The sequence below is a fragment of the Zingiber officinale genome, chromosome 1B, assembly GCF_018446385.1.
Source record: "Zingiber officinale cultivar Zhangliang chromosome 1B, Zo_v1.1, whole genome shotgun sequence".
Classification (NCBI taxonomy): Eukaryota; Viridiplantae; Streptophyta; class Magnoliopsida; order Zingiberales; family Zingiberaceae; genus Zingiber; species Zingiber officinale.
Window position 1 is genome coordinate 152,812,447 of NC_055986.1, and position 16,988 is coordinate 152,829,434.

Here is a 16,988-nt window from a genome sequence, read left to right on the forward strand (position 1 = left end):
TTATTAGAATAAAATTATAAATTTTAATAAGAATATTATAATTTTTTATAAATATATAATTTAGTTTTTAATGAATATTTAAATTTATAATTTATATTTAGTAAGCTCGTTTATGCTCGATAAAAGCTCGAATAAACTCGTGAGCCATGGATATATTTGTTAAATAAAGCTCGAGCTCAGTTCAATTATAAACGAGTCAAACTCAAACATTTAAGAGTTCGGCTCGGCTCGATTCGATTACACCCCTAGAGAAAATGTAGAGGTTTTCTCAGGAGTGATCCTTCTGCAGAATTATAGGCTAAGGACTAGAAGCCTAGATGTTGCTAAACCATACTAAATCATTGTGCACCCTTGTTGGACTCTTATTTGTGTTTATGTTTTCCTATGCAAACTCATTTTAGAATACTAACATCACTGGAAGTGGTGTTAACCCCCATCTACCGCTTACTTCACAATTCAATAAGTGATATTGGAGTAAGGATGCTTTGAAAAAGCTTAACAACTTTTTAAAAAACAAGGCGCTAGAAATGTCATGGATTTGAAACCCAAACATGGTACCAACGAACTAATGGTTGGAATAAAATTTCAAATTCCAAAATTGGTAGGCAACTTCCATTCGTGGAAAAGAACAATGACACTCTTCTTCAAACTCGACATCAATATGGTGATAGCCATAGAAGAATGGTACGAATTTCTAGTTGATGATAATAATAACATGTTACCTTGATGAAAAAACAAGAGGAGGTGGTGGCCAACACAAAAGTGAAATTGGCCCCAAACCCAAGGGCAGAGCCGGGCGTTACGTTAACCGGGCTGTAGCCCGAGGTATTTTTCTATTAATTACTATGTAACATTTAATTTTCTCTATTAATTGAACTCTGGGTCCCATTTTTAAAATTTGGCAGCCTGGGTGGCATCCGAATCCAATGGAAAAAGGAAAAAAATTAGAAAAATATAAAATCCCTAATTCCTCTTTTTCACATCCACACGATTCCTCTTCCTCGTCAATTTTTCATCCGTCGATTTCTTCTTTCTCTTCCCAGCCGATTTCTTTTGTGACTCGACTGCTCCATTCCTCAGTCCTCTCTCGATTGCTTGCCTGTTTGGGCTGCACCATCCTCAAAGAAGTCATCTCCCTCTTCATCGAGAGCAGAGCTCTCTCTTCTCCGCCAAACACCAGCAACTTCACCGCTTTAGCCACCACTAACCCCAGAAGTGAGAAGGCCTACCTACTCCAAACTCATAGTCATCTCCAACTGGGTAGAAATTTTCTTGAAGAAAAAAAAAATCAAATTTTGCTATCATTTTAGGGCTTTTCTATAATGTTGTTTTGTATTTACTGCATCTATGCTTTCTTATTTTAGTTTGGAATTTCTTTTATTTTCCTCCATGAATAGATAAAACTTAATCATCCAGGTATCTCTTTAAATTTATTAAACAGGTATCTTACAGTTGAGAAGAACGAGCAACTCTTTGTGATTTATGAAGCTATTTTGAGAGTTCAAACTTGATAAGGGAGAAGCCACCAATTACTTCTTGATCAGATTATTCCTGTGTTTGCACCAAATCGCAACACCCTTATCCTTCCAGATTTGGATTTTTATTTTTTTATGCTAAGAGGAGGTATTTTCTATCTTAGATTTCTAATTGTTTTTTACTAATATTGTTCTTATGTAGAATTTAAACTAGCCAATTTCTTAATTGTTTTCTACTTTAAAATTTTGCTAATTTATATTATTTTTATGTGGAATATTGAATAACACAATCATAAATATCTGTAGTCCTTTTTTAATTCAAAAAATAATGTTAGATTTTTAGCTACTATTATTGTTGTTGAATCTATGTAGGCAAATGTGAGATTTATATTAGAAATTGTATTAGAAATCATTCTTTAAGATTTATGAGATTCTAAATTAATCATGTGAAAATTTGTTTGTGTTAGGTTATTTTAATGTCAAATCAAGAGAGAAAAAGGGGAAATAATATTCTATCATTCTTTAAGACAAGAATTGATAATCCTTCATCATTCGAGAGGACCAAGACTAATACATCTATTTTTAATGAAGAGTTCGAACCTCCTAAATCTCAAAGAGTTGAGTTTGATGAAACTTCACTTGAATGAGATCCTAGATTGTGTATTCCAATGTGGTGACATCCTGTTAATTATCGTGATGAAATTAGGCGAGCTTATATTAAAATGGGTCCATATCAACCTAAATTGCAAGAGTACCCGCTGTCAGAATCAGGAAATCAACATTGTCGATTTCAATATACATGGTTTAAAAAATTTCCATGGTTAGAGTACTCTTCTTCAAAGGATGCAGCATTTTGTTTTCCATGTTATCTTTTTGAATTAAGTGAAGCACAACAATATGCATTTACAGTTGAAGGGTTTAAAAGTTGGAAACAAGTTAATGATGGAGTTAAATGTGCCTTTTTGTCTCACATGGGAAGTTCTAACTCGGTGCATAATAAATCTGTAAAATCTGTCGTTGATTTGATGACTGTAATTCAACATATAGATAAAGTTATGAATCGAGAATTTTTTGAACAGATTCAAAAGAATCGATTAAGGCTTGCAACAATAATTGAGAGTGTCTGTTGGCTTAGTTTGCAAGCATGTGGATTGAGAGGTCATGATGAATCTTCAGATTCCCAGAATCATGGTAATTTCATTGAGATACTAAAACTTTTGGGGAAATGGAATGCTAGTATAGGCGATGCTATCTTAGAGAAAGCTCCAGGAAATGCAAAGTATACCTCACCAGAAGTTCAAAAGGAAACTTTGCATATTATTGGTAACAGAGTTAGAAATAAAATCTGTGATGAAATTGGAGATTCTAAGTTTTGTATTTTGGTGGATGAAGCAAAGGATGTATCTAACAAAGAACAAATGGCTATAATTTTGAGATTTGTTGATGTCCATGGTTTTTTGCGGGAGCGTTTTTTCCAAATTGTGCATGTTCATGACACCACATCTGCAACACTTAAAAAAGAAATATGTGATGTCCTCACTAGATATAATCTATAAATACATAATATGCGAGGTCAAGGGTATGACGGTGCTAGCAACATGAGTGGTGCTTTTAATGGATTGCAAGCTTTATTTCTTAAAGATTACCCCTATGCATATTATGTGCATTGCTTTGCCCACCGACTCCAGTTAGCGTTAGTTGCAGCTACTAAAAATGAGATCTCTATATGACTTATCTTTTCAAATATGATGACTATTGTTAATCTTGTTGCATCTTCTTCCAAACACAATGCCAAGTTACAATCTGCTCAAGTTAATGAAATTGCACATTCTATTGTTGCTGCTGAATGTGAGACTGGGCGAAGAGTTAATCAAATTGGTACTTTGCATCGAGCAGGACCTACTCGTTGGAGCTCCCATTTTGAGTCTATTTGTGACTTAATAGATAAATATAATGCAACTATTAATGTGCTTGAAAGCATTATCATTGATGGTTCCTCTACTTCGATGCGTGGGGAAGCTGGTGGTTCCTTAATGGTGATGAAGTCTTTTGATTTCATTTTTATTTTGCATTTGATGCATAAAATTATAGGGATCACAGATTTACTTTGTTGTGTCTTGCAACAAAAATCTCTTGATATCATAAATGCAATGGATTTGGTCTCTACAACTAAAGCACTTCTTCTGACATTGAGAAATGATGGTTTTGATATTCTTCTTTTATATGTCAAATCATTTTGCACTAGATTGGATGTTGATATACCAGAGATGAGTGCTCGTTATAAGCATTCTATTGGATCGAGAAGCGCTAGAGGGGGGTGAATAGCGCTCGTGGCTTTCACTCGGTTCGGAATCGTAAATCGTTCGATTAAACACTTGAGTAACGCAGCGGAATAAAAGAGAAAAAACAACACAAACACGAGGGTATTTACTTCGTTCGGAGCCGAGCTCGACTCCTACTCGAAGGCCCGCGATCCTTGATCGCTTACCGTGGGCAACAACTAATAGCTCGAATAGAATTACAAGTGAAGTACAATAATCAATAAGAAATGATTGAATTATACCGATGACAATATGAATAACTGAAGATTCGGAGCTCCGGGTCGTCGGGGGGTCGTCGCAGCACTTTAGGATCGTGTCGTTAGCAGCTAGTCGCAGAAGGATTGCTTGGAATGAGTTGTCTAGAGCTGCTGGTCGAGACCCTCTTATAAATGGTGTTAAAGGCACCTTGAAAGCCATCCAAGGCGCCTCCATGTTGGCCGAGTCACACGTTGAGATAAGGGCTGAACTGGTCGAATCTTATCAGGTTCAAGGCGCCTTCTTTGCTCTCCAAGGCGCCTTCATCCACCAGTCCAAGGCGCCTTGAGCTTCCTTCAAGGCGCCTCCAAGCCTGCTTCACAGCCAGCTCATCTTTTGCACCCGAGGCGCAACCAAGCTCCATGGAGGCGCCTCAGACATTGTTTATCCGAGGCATAACCTTGTTCTTTTGTACCTGCAAGACATGTTAGATCCAAAACACAAACATATCCTGCAAAACAAAAGTTAGCACATATAATATCATAAATATGAAGTTTTGACAGTCATCGGACTGTCCGGGTCTGACTTCGGATTTTCGACCGGAAACCCTAGGTCGACCCGACGTCTACTGTTCCCTCTACGGGGAACCAGATCGACTGGACTTTTGCACAGTGCTCGATGCTTCCGGACTTTCTGCTGGACGTCCGCTTCCCGACTGGTCCAGTATTTCACCTGGTTCGCGACACCAGGACTTTCCACCTAGGGTTATCCCCCCTAGGACTTTTGCCTGAAGCACTCGACCCACCAAGACTTTCTGCATAGGGTTACCACCCCCTATGACCTAGGGTTACCACCCCCTAGGGTTTTCACCTTGCCTAACCACAGTTAGGGCTTTTGCCTAAGTACATTTAGGACTTTTCTGTAATCTCATTCAGACTGTTAGATCACCACACACCTTAACTTTGAATCTTTTGTCATTATCAAAACTTAGGTTTGATCGTCAGATGCTTCCCGCACCAACAATCTCTCTCTTTTTTATTATGGCAACTCAAATTCAAAGTTAAGTAAAATAAATGCATAACTATATTTAAAAGGTTTAAGTGAGCAAGCTTAAGTATATAAATTCAAATACAAGCATAACTTAAGCTAACACTTAAACTTTTGTGAAGCTCCCCCTTAATACAGGGACTTTTACTTTTGAATTTCCCTACTCTCTTTTACTTTTGAATTTCCCTACTCTCCCCCTTTGCCATTTACAAAAAAAAAAAAAGGTGAAAGCAAGTTTTAAGTGTTTAGAAAAAATAGATTTAGGCTTTTGAAAGAAGGAAAAAAATGCTTGTAAAACTAAGTAAAGGGAATATTTTTCAAAAGAATGATGACTGTAGCCACTTTTGAAGCTTAGGTGTTTTTAGAAAAAAAACATACTAAACTAAATTTTGAAAAACTTGACTAGATTTTAAAGAATTTTTGGAGCCAAAAATAAATAAATTGAAGTCTCCTTTTACTTAGCAGAAATCTTTTGAAAGCAATGAGTTAAATTTTGCAAGTAAAGAAATATGCTTTTTAATACTGTCATAGTTGAGCATCACTTTCATTATGATATATTTAATGCTACAATAGATTTTCAGTTAGAAGAGTTAAACTCTAGATTCAGTGATGAGATAGTAGAACTTCTAATGCTTAGCTCTGCTTTGGATCCAAAAGATAATTTTAAGTGCTTCAACATTGATAAGATTTGTATGCTTGCTGAGAAGTATTATCCTGAGGACTTCACTGAACAAGAAATGCATAATTTGAGGTGTCAACTACAACATTATGAGCTCGATGTAGTTTGTCATGAAATTTTCAGAAAAATATCCACTATCTCAGAATAGTGCTGAGGGTTATTTGAAACAAAAAAAATGGCAATACTATAATTTGATTGATAAGTTGATCCATTTAGTTTTAACTTTGCTTGTTTCTACGGCAACTACATAGTGTGCATTTTCAGCTATGAAACATGTTAAAACAATTCTTCGTAATAGAATGGGAGAGGATTTTTCTGACAGATTCTATGATTATTTACATTGAAAGAGAGTTTGCTTCAAGTATTGATTCAGATTCTATAATTGATGAATATTATACTTTGAAGAATCGTAAATCACAACTTCAATAGCATGTGTATGGATCATCTTTGTATCTTTGGAGTTTGGTATTGAAGGTATGCATATTGCACACTAGAACACAAAACTTAGTTTGGTATTGAAGGTATGCATTTACTAGGTGAAATTAAAAGTTTGAGATAAAATTGTCTGCTTTTACATCATTCACTGTTGAACTTTAACCAAGGTTTCTGCATATTGAAATTTTGTAGGCTTTGGGTCGACCACTTTGCCGCTTTATATGTTATAACTTGTTCATCTTTTAGTCTTCTTTACTTCACAAGAATCTTTTGTGAGTGTTGTTTTCTCAGATTAAGTTATTGTAACCTAGTTATTGACTTACTTTTTGTTGTCATTTTTAGGAGTATAAAAGTATTTCAAAAAGGAAGTTAGATTATATCACTGGATCACCTCTAAAGCCTAGTCTTTTACCATCCTTGTCCATGGGATTCCAAAGTCAATAGGGGAACTTTGGGTGATACTATTATAAACTTCTTCCTACACTATCATGGATCAAACTACTTAGGACATCAAATAATTTGTCGAAGTCGAAAACTGCAAAATTTTTCTTTAAGTATATTTAGGACATCAAATATTTTGTCCAAATATTTTAAATGTTTAGTTGAGATGTTATACTTGGTTACATTTACATTGGCATGTGGCATATCATGTTTGAAAGTTATTTGAACATATATTAATCTTTTGTTAGATTTTGATTTTCTATCAGTTTCAAATATGATTTTCTTTTGCAGAACTAGAGAAGATGTATTTGCAGAACTTGATTTTGGCCACTCAACTTAGACTTATGATATTTTGGATTAATAAGGTGAGGTTAGTTTTCCATTTCATGTTATTGAGCTTAATACATCAAGGTATTCTTGATATTTTGGATTTGCTAATGAATTGACCTGCACTCTCATGTTTTGCAGGATTCGACCTACAAAAACTATGAGGTCATCTTTGTTGATGTGGCTCACAATACTATTATCTGCAATGACCTAAGGATTAACTTTAGTGTTACAGTTAAATTTGCTTTTATTGTTACCTTTTGTCTAGGATTTGATGTGATTTCAACTCTAAAATTTTAGTTACCTATTCAATGTGTTTGTCTAATCCCATAAGTTATGTGATTCTACTCAACTTTAGACCTTTATAAATGTTTTGATAATTTACATTCTGATATATTTTTAGTACTTATCATTTTCTTATCTGTTTGGTTGATAAATAATTTTTTGTATGAATTTGAGTTGAAATAAAAGATACATATTATAACTATCCTATATGTCTTGTAAAAGATATTTTCTAAAATATTTTTGTATGATAATATTATAGATTTCTCTCAATATGTAATTTTTAAAATATTAAGAAAATTAGTGATGGAAATTTAATTTCTTCATTATATTTAGCGATAGCTATTAAATTTCATAGCTAAATTAGTGACGGAATTAAATTTCTGTCACAAAATACATTGTCGATCAAAATTTTTGCGATCGACAATTTCAATTTTATTTTTTGATTATTGTTTGTTCATGTCTAATGAATATACATTATTTTATTTTTTTGTTAAATTTTTTTTAGCCCGGGTAGATAATAAATCCGAGCTCCACCATTGCCCAGACCAACATGATTCGAGCATGACATGAATAAAATAAAAAATATATATAATCATAAAAGAGCTAGTTGTGGTAAAAGCTCATAGGATGCACTAAGGATTATCAAAAGCAAAGCTTGCACGAAGAGATCTCCTATGCATGAAATTGAATTCTTTTACCATATTGAAAGAAAAAGCATATAGCAAGTATGCACGATAAGTTTAAATAGATTGTCGATGAATTGACAAGTATTGACAAGTAGATATCTCAGGGACCTATTCTAGACTGTAGAAATTAAAAAAAAAAAGAAAAAACTAACCATATTATTGAATCCAAAATTGATGATTAGAAATACAGAGTATAAGATCTTTATATAGTTTAGTTAAGAAACCTTAAACTCTAAACATAAAAGGGAAAAAGATAAAATTGCCCTAAAAGCTATAAACAAATAAATATATATAATCTAACATCCCCCTCAAACTCACGATGCTACAACTAGAAGCATTGAGAGTTTGTCAGATAAGAAACGAAAACGTGAAGCAGAATGTGACTTAGTAAACATATCAGCAATCTGTAGCTTTGAAGGAACAAAAGGTAATGTGATAGTACAAATCTGAAGATGGTGACGAGTAACGTGACAATCAATTTCAATATGTTTTGTTCGCTCATGAAAAACTAAATTATGTGTAATTTGAATAGCACTTTAATTATCACAATATAATGGAGTAGGTTGATGAAGAGAAATACTCATATCCGTAAGCAACCAACGCAACCAAACTATCTCACAAGTAGTTGAGGTCATGACACGATACTCAGCTTCTGTGGAAGATCTAGAAATAACATCTTACTTTTTACTCTTCCAAGAAATGAAGGAATCACCAAGAAAAACGCAGAAGCCATTGGTAGGTTTATGATCCATAGGATCACCAGCCCAATCTGCATCAGAATATGCACGCGGTTCAAGAGATGAAGTAGAAGGAAATAAAAGGTTTTGAAATTGAGTGCCCCGAAGATATCTGAGAATATGAAGAACAACAGTCCAATGAACTATAGTTGGTGCAGCAACAAATTAACTAATCACATGAACAATATACACAATATCTGGACGAGTCACAGTGAGATAAACCAAGCTTCCAACAATAGTTCTGTACAAACTATGATCTGACAAAGGTGAGCCATCAGATAGAGAATATCGAGCATTAGTCTCAATAGGAGTATCAACGACTCTATTATCAGTAAGACGAGCACGCTCAAACAGATCAGATATAAACTTTGACTAGGATAAAAGATAACCTTTTGGGTAATAAGCAACCTCAATACTCAGAAAGTAGTGTAGTATACCCAAGTCTTTCATAGCAAAATGACGAGCCAACTCAGACTTTAAGGAAATAATTTTATCAGAATCATCACCAGTAATAATTATGTCATCAACATATAATGATAAAAGAATACGACCTGCACTCATACATCTAACAAACAATACTGAATCATGATTACTAAGATGAAAACCTAGCGAAGTAATCATTGTAGAGAACTTCTCAAACCAACCACGAGGTGCTTGTTTGAGACCATAAAGCGCTTTACGAAACCTATAAACTTCACCAGGTTGGTGTGAAATACCAGGAGGAGGTGTCATATAAACTTCTTCATGAAGATCACCATTTAGAAATGCATTGTTGACATCTATCTAAGATATTTTCCATCGACGAATAGAAGCAACAACAATCAAAGTACGAGCAGTCGTCATTTTTGCAACATGAGCAAATGTTTTTTCATAATCCATGTCATATTCCTGAGAATAACCTTTAGAAACAAGACGAGCTTTGTATCACTCAATAGATCCATCAGATTTAGTTTTGATCTTATATACCCAACAAGAACCAATAGTGTATTTTCCTGGTGGCAACGGAACCAAATCACATGTATAAGTCTGATGCAAAGCAGTTAGTTCCTCAGCCATAGTACTCTGCCAAAGTGGGTTACAAACAACTTCTCTATAGGATATAGGCTCAGAAAGACAATGAATAGATGCAACAAATAAAGCAAAAGAATGAGAATAATAAGAGTAAGCAAAATCTGACAGTTTAGTAGACTTATGAACATGAGTGGATTGATGACGGTGGAGAGAAGGATCATCCGCAACCTCAGGAGATGACTGGGTAGTGGCAGAAGGATGAGCATGTGGAGCAGATATCTCAGGAACTAAAGTACCAGATTCAGTTGGGTTACCAGTAGGAGCTGTGGGTGAAACTTTCTCAGTGTTAGTATTGAAAGTATCAATACAAAGTAGATATGATTTTGTCATATTATGTGAACTAGTTGGAATAGAAAAGAATGAAATATGCTCAAGAAATATAATATGACAAGAGACATATAATTTTTGACTAACGGGATCAAAGCAACGATATCCTTTTTGAGTAATACCATAACTCAAAAAGACACAAAGAATAGACCGAGAGGCTAATTTATTACGCTCAACATGCGGACGAAGGACAAAGCAAGTACAACAAAAAACATGCAAAGAGGAATAGAGAGGAGCATGCCCATACAATTTTTCAAAAGGTGACAAGCCTGAATTGTCTGAGATTGGAATTCTATTAATCACGTGAGAAGCGGTAAGGATTGTTTCCCCCTAAAAGGTACTAGGAACACTGACAGACAATAAAAATGAATGAGATGTTTCAACAAGATGCATATATTTTTGTTCAGTCACACCATTCTGTTCAAGAGTATCTGTACAAGAGATTTAATGAATAGTACCATCAAAAGTAAGTAATTGTGAAAAATGATTCGAAGTGTATTCACCCCCCAAATCACAACGAAAACACTTTATGACACTAGAATGTTGAGTTTTCACAAGAGCTCTGAAGTTGAAAATGGTAAGATAATCATACATGTGTAACGAGTGCAATAATCAATAAATGAGTCATAATACCTTGACCCACCCCCTCCTTTTGTAGGAATAGGAGAGGGTCCCTACACATCAGAATGGATAAGATCAAATGGAGCAGAAGAAAAAGAAAGATTTTTAGAAAATGGTAAGGTAGAAAATTTAGCCAGTTTACAACCACTATAATCAGAAATATCAGAACTTTTTAAAAGTTCTAATACTCCTGTAGAAGCTAAAAACTGTAAACGAGATGCTGAAACATGACCTAAATGAGAGTGCCACAAATAAAAATCAGAAAATGAATGATTTAGATGAAAATATGATAAATCCACTCTCGAAGCTACAACTTCTGGTACTTTGAGTTGATATAAAACATAGAGTCCTTCTTACCTACGACCTGTCCCAATCAGCCTCTGAGATTGTGGGTCCTGAACATAACAATTGGATGAAGAAAAAGAGACTAGGTATCTAGGCTCACATAACTGATTAACAGAAACAAGATTTAATGTAAGACTCGGAATATAATAAATATTAGTAAGAGATAAACAAGATGTAACAATTGAACCAACACCTACTAATGATATAGGAGTACCATCAACAGTCACAATAGATATAGATGAACGGGGAGAAAAAGAAATAAAATATGATAAATTAGATGGTATATGATGGGAGACACCAGAGTCCAAAATCCATAAGGATGAAGATATACCTGAAATACCAGAGTCCAAAAGTACCAGAACGCGTCGAGTTTCAACCTTAAGACCTCATATGATAATACCTCGTGTCTCAACCACCGTCCCATCTCGATAAAAAATTTATGATGATTGATGATGGAGTCTCTTCATCATTTAAAGAAGAAAAGGGGGCATCACATCAACGGACAACATATGGTTATGAGTTATCGACACCATTAAGTAAAGTAAATTTTTCTTGGTGAATTAATTGATTTACTAAATAGTTCACTTGATAAAAGTGGAAAATAATAAAAATTGAATAAGGAAATCTCTATTTTAATCTTAGAAATAACCTCTTTAAAAAAAATAAGATAAAATTACGTATAATGCATCCTTTCCTGAGATCCCGTATGGTGGAAAATTTATACACTAAGTTGTCTTTTAAATTAGTTGGCTCCATCTAATGGAATAAGATTTGATTATTGTTATTGTGGTAAAGAAATCTCTATTTTAGAAGAAAAACTTAGTTGTATTATTCCTTGCAATAAATTGAATGATATTAGAATTGAAAAACTAAAATTAGAAAATGATTTATTGAAAAAGGCAAGTTGAATCTCTAACATTAACTCTAGAGAAATTTACAATAGGTTCACAATCATTGAACATGTTAATAGGGAATCTAAGGATGAACTTTAGCGCAAATTTTGGCTACAAAGAGTTAAAGAAAGAAAAGTCATGTTATACTACCTTATAGTTAGAGGTCAAGCTAACTTGATCATAGCAAGAAAATGAGTTCCTAACTAAAGAGTATTTAGTTAATCAAATTGGATCCAATATATTTTGGGTACTAAAATCACTTCTTAGTTGTTAGAAGACTTTTAGTGTGTGTTTAGTTTAAATTATTATACATAATCTTGATTATATGATTACTAAATAATCATATAATCAAAATTATGAGAAATAAAATATAATCTAATATTATTTAGTTCAATCTTTGAAATATTCATTTTGGAAAAAAAATTAAAAATAAATTTTGATTTTTTTATTAACCCTGTAATTACACTTTCAAGATAATCACATACCAAGTTATACCTCTAATTTGTTGATGTGACGGACATGCTCCATTACTTATGAATAACTCATTACTTAAACTAAATAAAATTAAATAACATAATCTTAAATAGATAATTAAAATTATCAATAATAACATTTAACCATGCCCTTAGGGTCAACCGTAGTAGACTTAACTTATAAATCTTTCGTATGATTGATTTAGCATGATTAAGATGATTATTTGTTAATTTAAAATTTTTGTTACCGTTATTTTTTAAAAATATGTTTTGGATGATTGATATAAAATTGGGTTTTTGTGAGCCCTTTCATGTTTGCACCAAACTTAGTTTTAAAAAAAAAAACTCATGAAAAATACTTTTTTTTATTGATTGATATGTATAAAAGGAAGTTTTCTACACGATTTTAGAATGGTCTTATGCATTTTCGAAATTGGTACAAAAATTACTTCTTCGAAAACGATTGATACATTGAAAAAATGAAATATCAATTAATTATTAGACGTCATATTTAGGGGTGTAAATGAATCAAACCGCTCATAAATTATTTGAAGCTCGATTCGATAAAAGCTTGTTTGAGCTCGTTAAAATAAACAAACCAAACTCAAGTTTCATAATATTCAGCTCATTAACTCGTTAACATGTTCGTTAGTAAGCTCATAAATCAACTTTTAAATAAAAAAATAAGAGTTTTAATATTAAATTTATAGATTTTACACTTACTTATGAAAAATATAGATAAATATATTAAATTTATTTATTATAATAAAATTATAAATTTTAATAAAAATATTATAATTTTCAAAAATTATATAACTTAGTTTTTAATGAATATACATAATTATATTAAATATGATGTGTTTGTTAAATTGTGTAAAAGATCCCGGGTTGCTGTGCCCTAAGCTGAAAAGAAATTTAAGCTTTAATATTTTTTTAAAAATAATATTAAAAATCTTTTAGAAACAATTAATTTAATTTTATTAATTGTAGTAAAAGGTGGAATCTGTCACCTAGCGGCCTCATACGATCGACCCCACGACCATCTATGAGGAGGTAAATCGGGAAGCTGCAGTTGTCCATTATATAGGAGGGTATTTTTTTCGACTTTATCAAGATTCGACCCCTTGCCCACCTGCAGTAGCCAACTTTATGGTAGCAAAAATAGAATTTGTCACCCAGCGGCTCCACTAGTCGATTCTATGACTATCTCTGAGGAGGTAAATCGGGAAGCTATAATTGACCAGTGCGGGGAGGGCTTTTTTCTCGACTTTGCTGATATTTGAACTCTTGCCCTATGGTAGTAACTTTATTCCACACTAGCCAACTCAACCTTGCCCTAAGAGTTGTAGTAGCCAACTCAATTATGCCTCGGGGGCGACATTTACTTTTATTAGTAAAATTTAAAATGATAATTTCATATATTGCTCATGATTATTTATACAATTGTAAATAGTAACTAATTAGGTCATGCAGCAATAACTTTATCTTATACCAAATCTCACTTTTTTATTAGTAAAACTAAAAAACTAATACATATTTGATGTTAACTAATTCGACAATGAAATTATTGTAATATTATTAATATACATTTTAATTGTTATTTTTTTAAAAAAATATCAATTAATTTTAACTTCAATAAAAGAAAATCTTGACGCAACTAAAATTATTGTTGTGTGATCTAGAGGTAATAAGCTTAAGTAGTAGATATAGTTACTACTTACAATAGACCCTTGCTCAGGATCTCATATTGACAGGAGCTTTGTGAATCAAACTGTCTTTTTATCAATTTTAAATTTGATTATTAATCAAATTTATTTAGTCAAAAAATTTAGCTAGTAAACATCGATAACAAATTATTAAAAAAAATGCACATAATAACTTGTAGAAGAGGAAGGACATAATAATAATGGTATAAAAATTGATAATGAAGGAGAAGAAAGAAAAGCAAATTTTTTTTTTTTTTTTGACTTTCAAAAGTATTTTTATAAAAAAAAATATCAATTAAGTATAATCAATAAATATTTTAAATTTATTAACCAAATTTAATTTTGATTAGTATATTAAATTTTTATCATTAAAAAATTTAAAATTATGAATTAAATTTTAATAAAAAAATAAATTAACAACCAAATATAAATTTAACAATAAAAAATTAAAATTATCAATTAAATCTAACACGTGTAAAAAATAATAAAAACAATCAAATTTAACTTTAATCTATAAAAAATTAAAAAATATTGGTTAATTCTAAAAAAAATGAAAAATTATTGGCCAAATATAATTTGGTTAGTAAAAAAATAAAATTATTGATGAAAATAATTCTTGGCTAAAATTTATTGTGGCCATAATTTAAATATTTAATATTTAAATTTATATATATATATATATATATATATATATATATAGAGGTCCTCGGTATAGGTCATTAAAACTTATGTCTTGAGCCGGCCCTAGTAAGGTCCATCAAGTATGTAGATGGATATGACATAGTTAAGATGGTTGATAGCTAGATGACTCAAGATCTATAGAGATTGAAGAAAGATAGTGTAGACATCCAACGGAGGAATTGTAGATAAGATCCGGAGATAAGAGAGGATGACGTTGGTATTCAAGGGACGTATGCCAAAAAAATATTGAAACAGAATAAAGCCATAAACATAGATTACGTAAGCGAAGGATGGATCCAGTGACTAACGCATGAAGTATTGTCATCATGAGGTCTGGGATTCGAATCTCAGCAAAATCGAGGTAAATGCCTCTCTTATGTGCTAGTCACTATTCCAAAGACTAGTAGCCGCCCGTGATTTACCTCCTCCGTGTTAGTCCTGGGACAGATTTATGGGAACATTAGGGGCGAACGTATTTATCTTTTTATCATCATGTAAGCGAAGGATGCTGTGAGGAGAAGTTAAGGTGCATTTAAAGAACGAACAGAAGATCTTAAGACTTAAAAAAACCTTTATGAAAAATATGATTGGAGTAACCTATATATACCAAACAAATTAGTAGGTTCTGATATATTAAAATGTAACTATAATTATATCTATTATATCATATAATAGCTATGACCATTCCTATTATAGATGCTCGATTTTTCCTTTTAGTCCAACATGATAAAAATTATTACATATAGAAAATTATTATATATATCAAAATAATTTTTTTATCAATTCAATTAAAATTATTTAAATTTAATTAAAATCACTCAACAGATGTTGTAACAACTATCATATATTACTACTATAATATATCTATTATAAAGTGAAACAAATTGTATCAGCTATATATATAATTATTGGATATCTTTTCTCGAAAAAAAATATGGGTATATAAATCGTCAGTATTGAGATCTAATAATTGGGTTTGATTAGTCATCTCGACGATAAGTCAATGATTCTAAAAGATGGAGCTCGGTATGGCGATGTGGACCTTATCTCATTTATACTCTCGACATCCCCTTTCAATTATCGAAGTACCCCTTCGGGTAAGAGACATACCTTTCTTGGTATAGTCGCTACCGACCTAATCTTGTCGGTCGTCAAATCATCCATTCGGATATCGACACAACTCCTTTGAGTAAACTCATCTCTAAGGATAAGAGTATTAAGGTCGAGGTGAAGGCTAGATCTTTTTTCCTTAAGACAATATTGTGCCGCCCAGGTGTTTATGGTTTATTGGCAACCGTCCCCCAAAATATAACGACTTGCGTTTTGAAATAGGAGCACTCCAAATTCGAGCCCTGTCGAACTTTCGAACCCTTGAAACTCTTAAGAGAGAAGAGAGAAGATAGAACTCAAGAGGAGAATTTATAACTTAAGAATTGAATTATAATTGAGTGAGTTGAATGGAATGAATGAGGTTTGTTTTATAAGGATAAAGGGTTATTCTCTAGAGGAAAGATTTCTTCTCAGAGATAAAAGGATATGGGATGTATTTTTTTCCTTAAACTTTTTTCACTTAAATCTTTTCATTAAACCTTTTTAATTATGATTAATTTAATTGATTAATATGATTAACTATTTACTTAATTTATTATAAATATTAATTAATTATTTAATATCACAATGTTTAATCTTTTAATCAATCAATAAATTAATCAATTAAATTAATTAATTATAATTTCATACCTCTTAATGGTTCCGCATACTCGAGTTAGCGTTTATCCATGAATCTAACTCCTATGCGAATCAAATTTTCGTCCAATCATACCGGAGTAATCCTTCATTAACCATTAATTTCTCATTCACTCGAAAAATTAATTTACGACGGTCTACTCGGGAAATGACCCTCTTATCTCTAAAGATCACCAACCCAATTTTCCAACAATTATAAAATTAATTTAACCTAATTAAAATTATAACAAACAAAATAATGTTATATCAAAATATTCTTTATGAAGTTGATCAAAATTATAAAACAAAATCATTAAAATTAATCTAATATTATTATGTTAGCTACGGTCGTAATTATATATAAAATTAACAGTAGTGTTGGTAAACCTAAGACTTGAAAGGTCATTTAAACAAAGTTTTAAAACTTCGACCCCACTTTTATATGCGCGGGATAGATATTTGGAATCAAAATAACCAACAATCTTAGAAATTTAAAAAAAAAAATTATACAGTGGATC

The 16,988-nt window shown here is 32.1% G+C and overlaps 1 long non-coding RNA gene across 1 annotated transcript; it reads left to right on the forward strand.

Annotated features, from left to right (window-relative positions):
- The first annotated feature begins 1,065 nt into the window (after positions 1–1,065).
- On the forward strand, positions 1,066–6,963 carry LOC122010141. Its single transcript, XR_006119800.1, has 3 exons — positions 1,066–1,260; positions 1,442–1,623; positions 6,885–6,963. It is a non-coding gene; the product is annotated as an uncharacterized LOC122010141 (long non-coding RNA).
- The last annotated feature ends 10,025 nt before the right edge of the window (positions 6,964–16,988 follow it).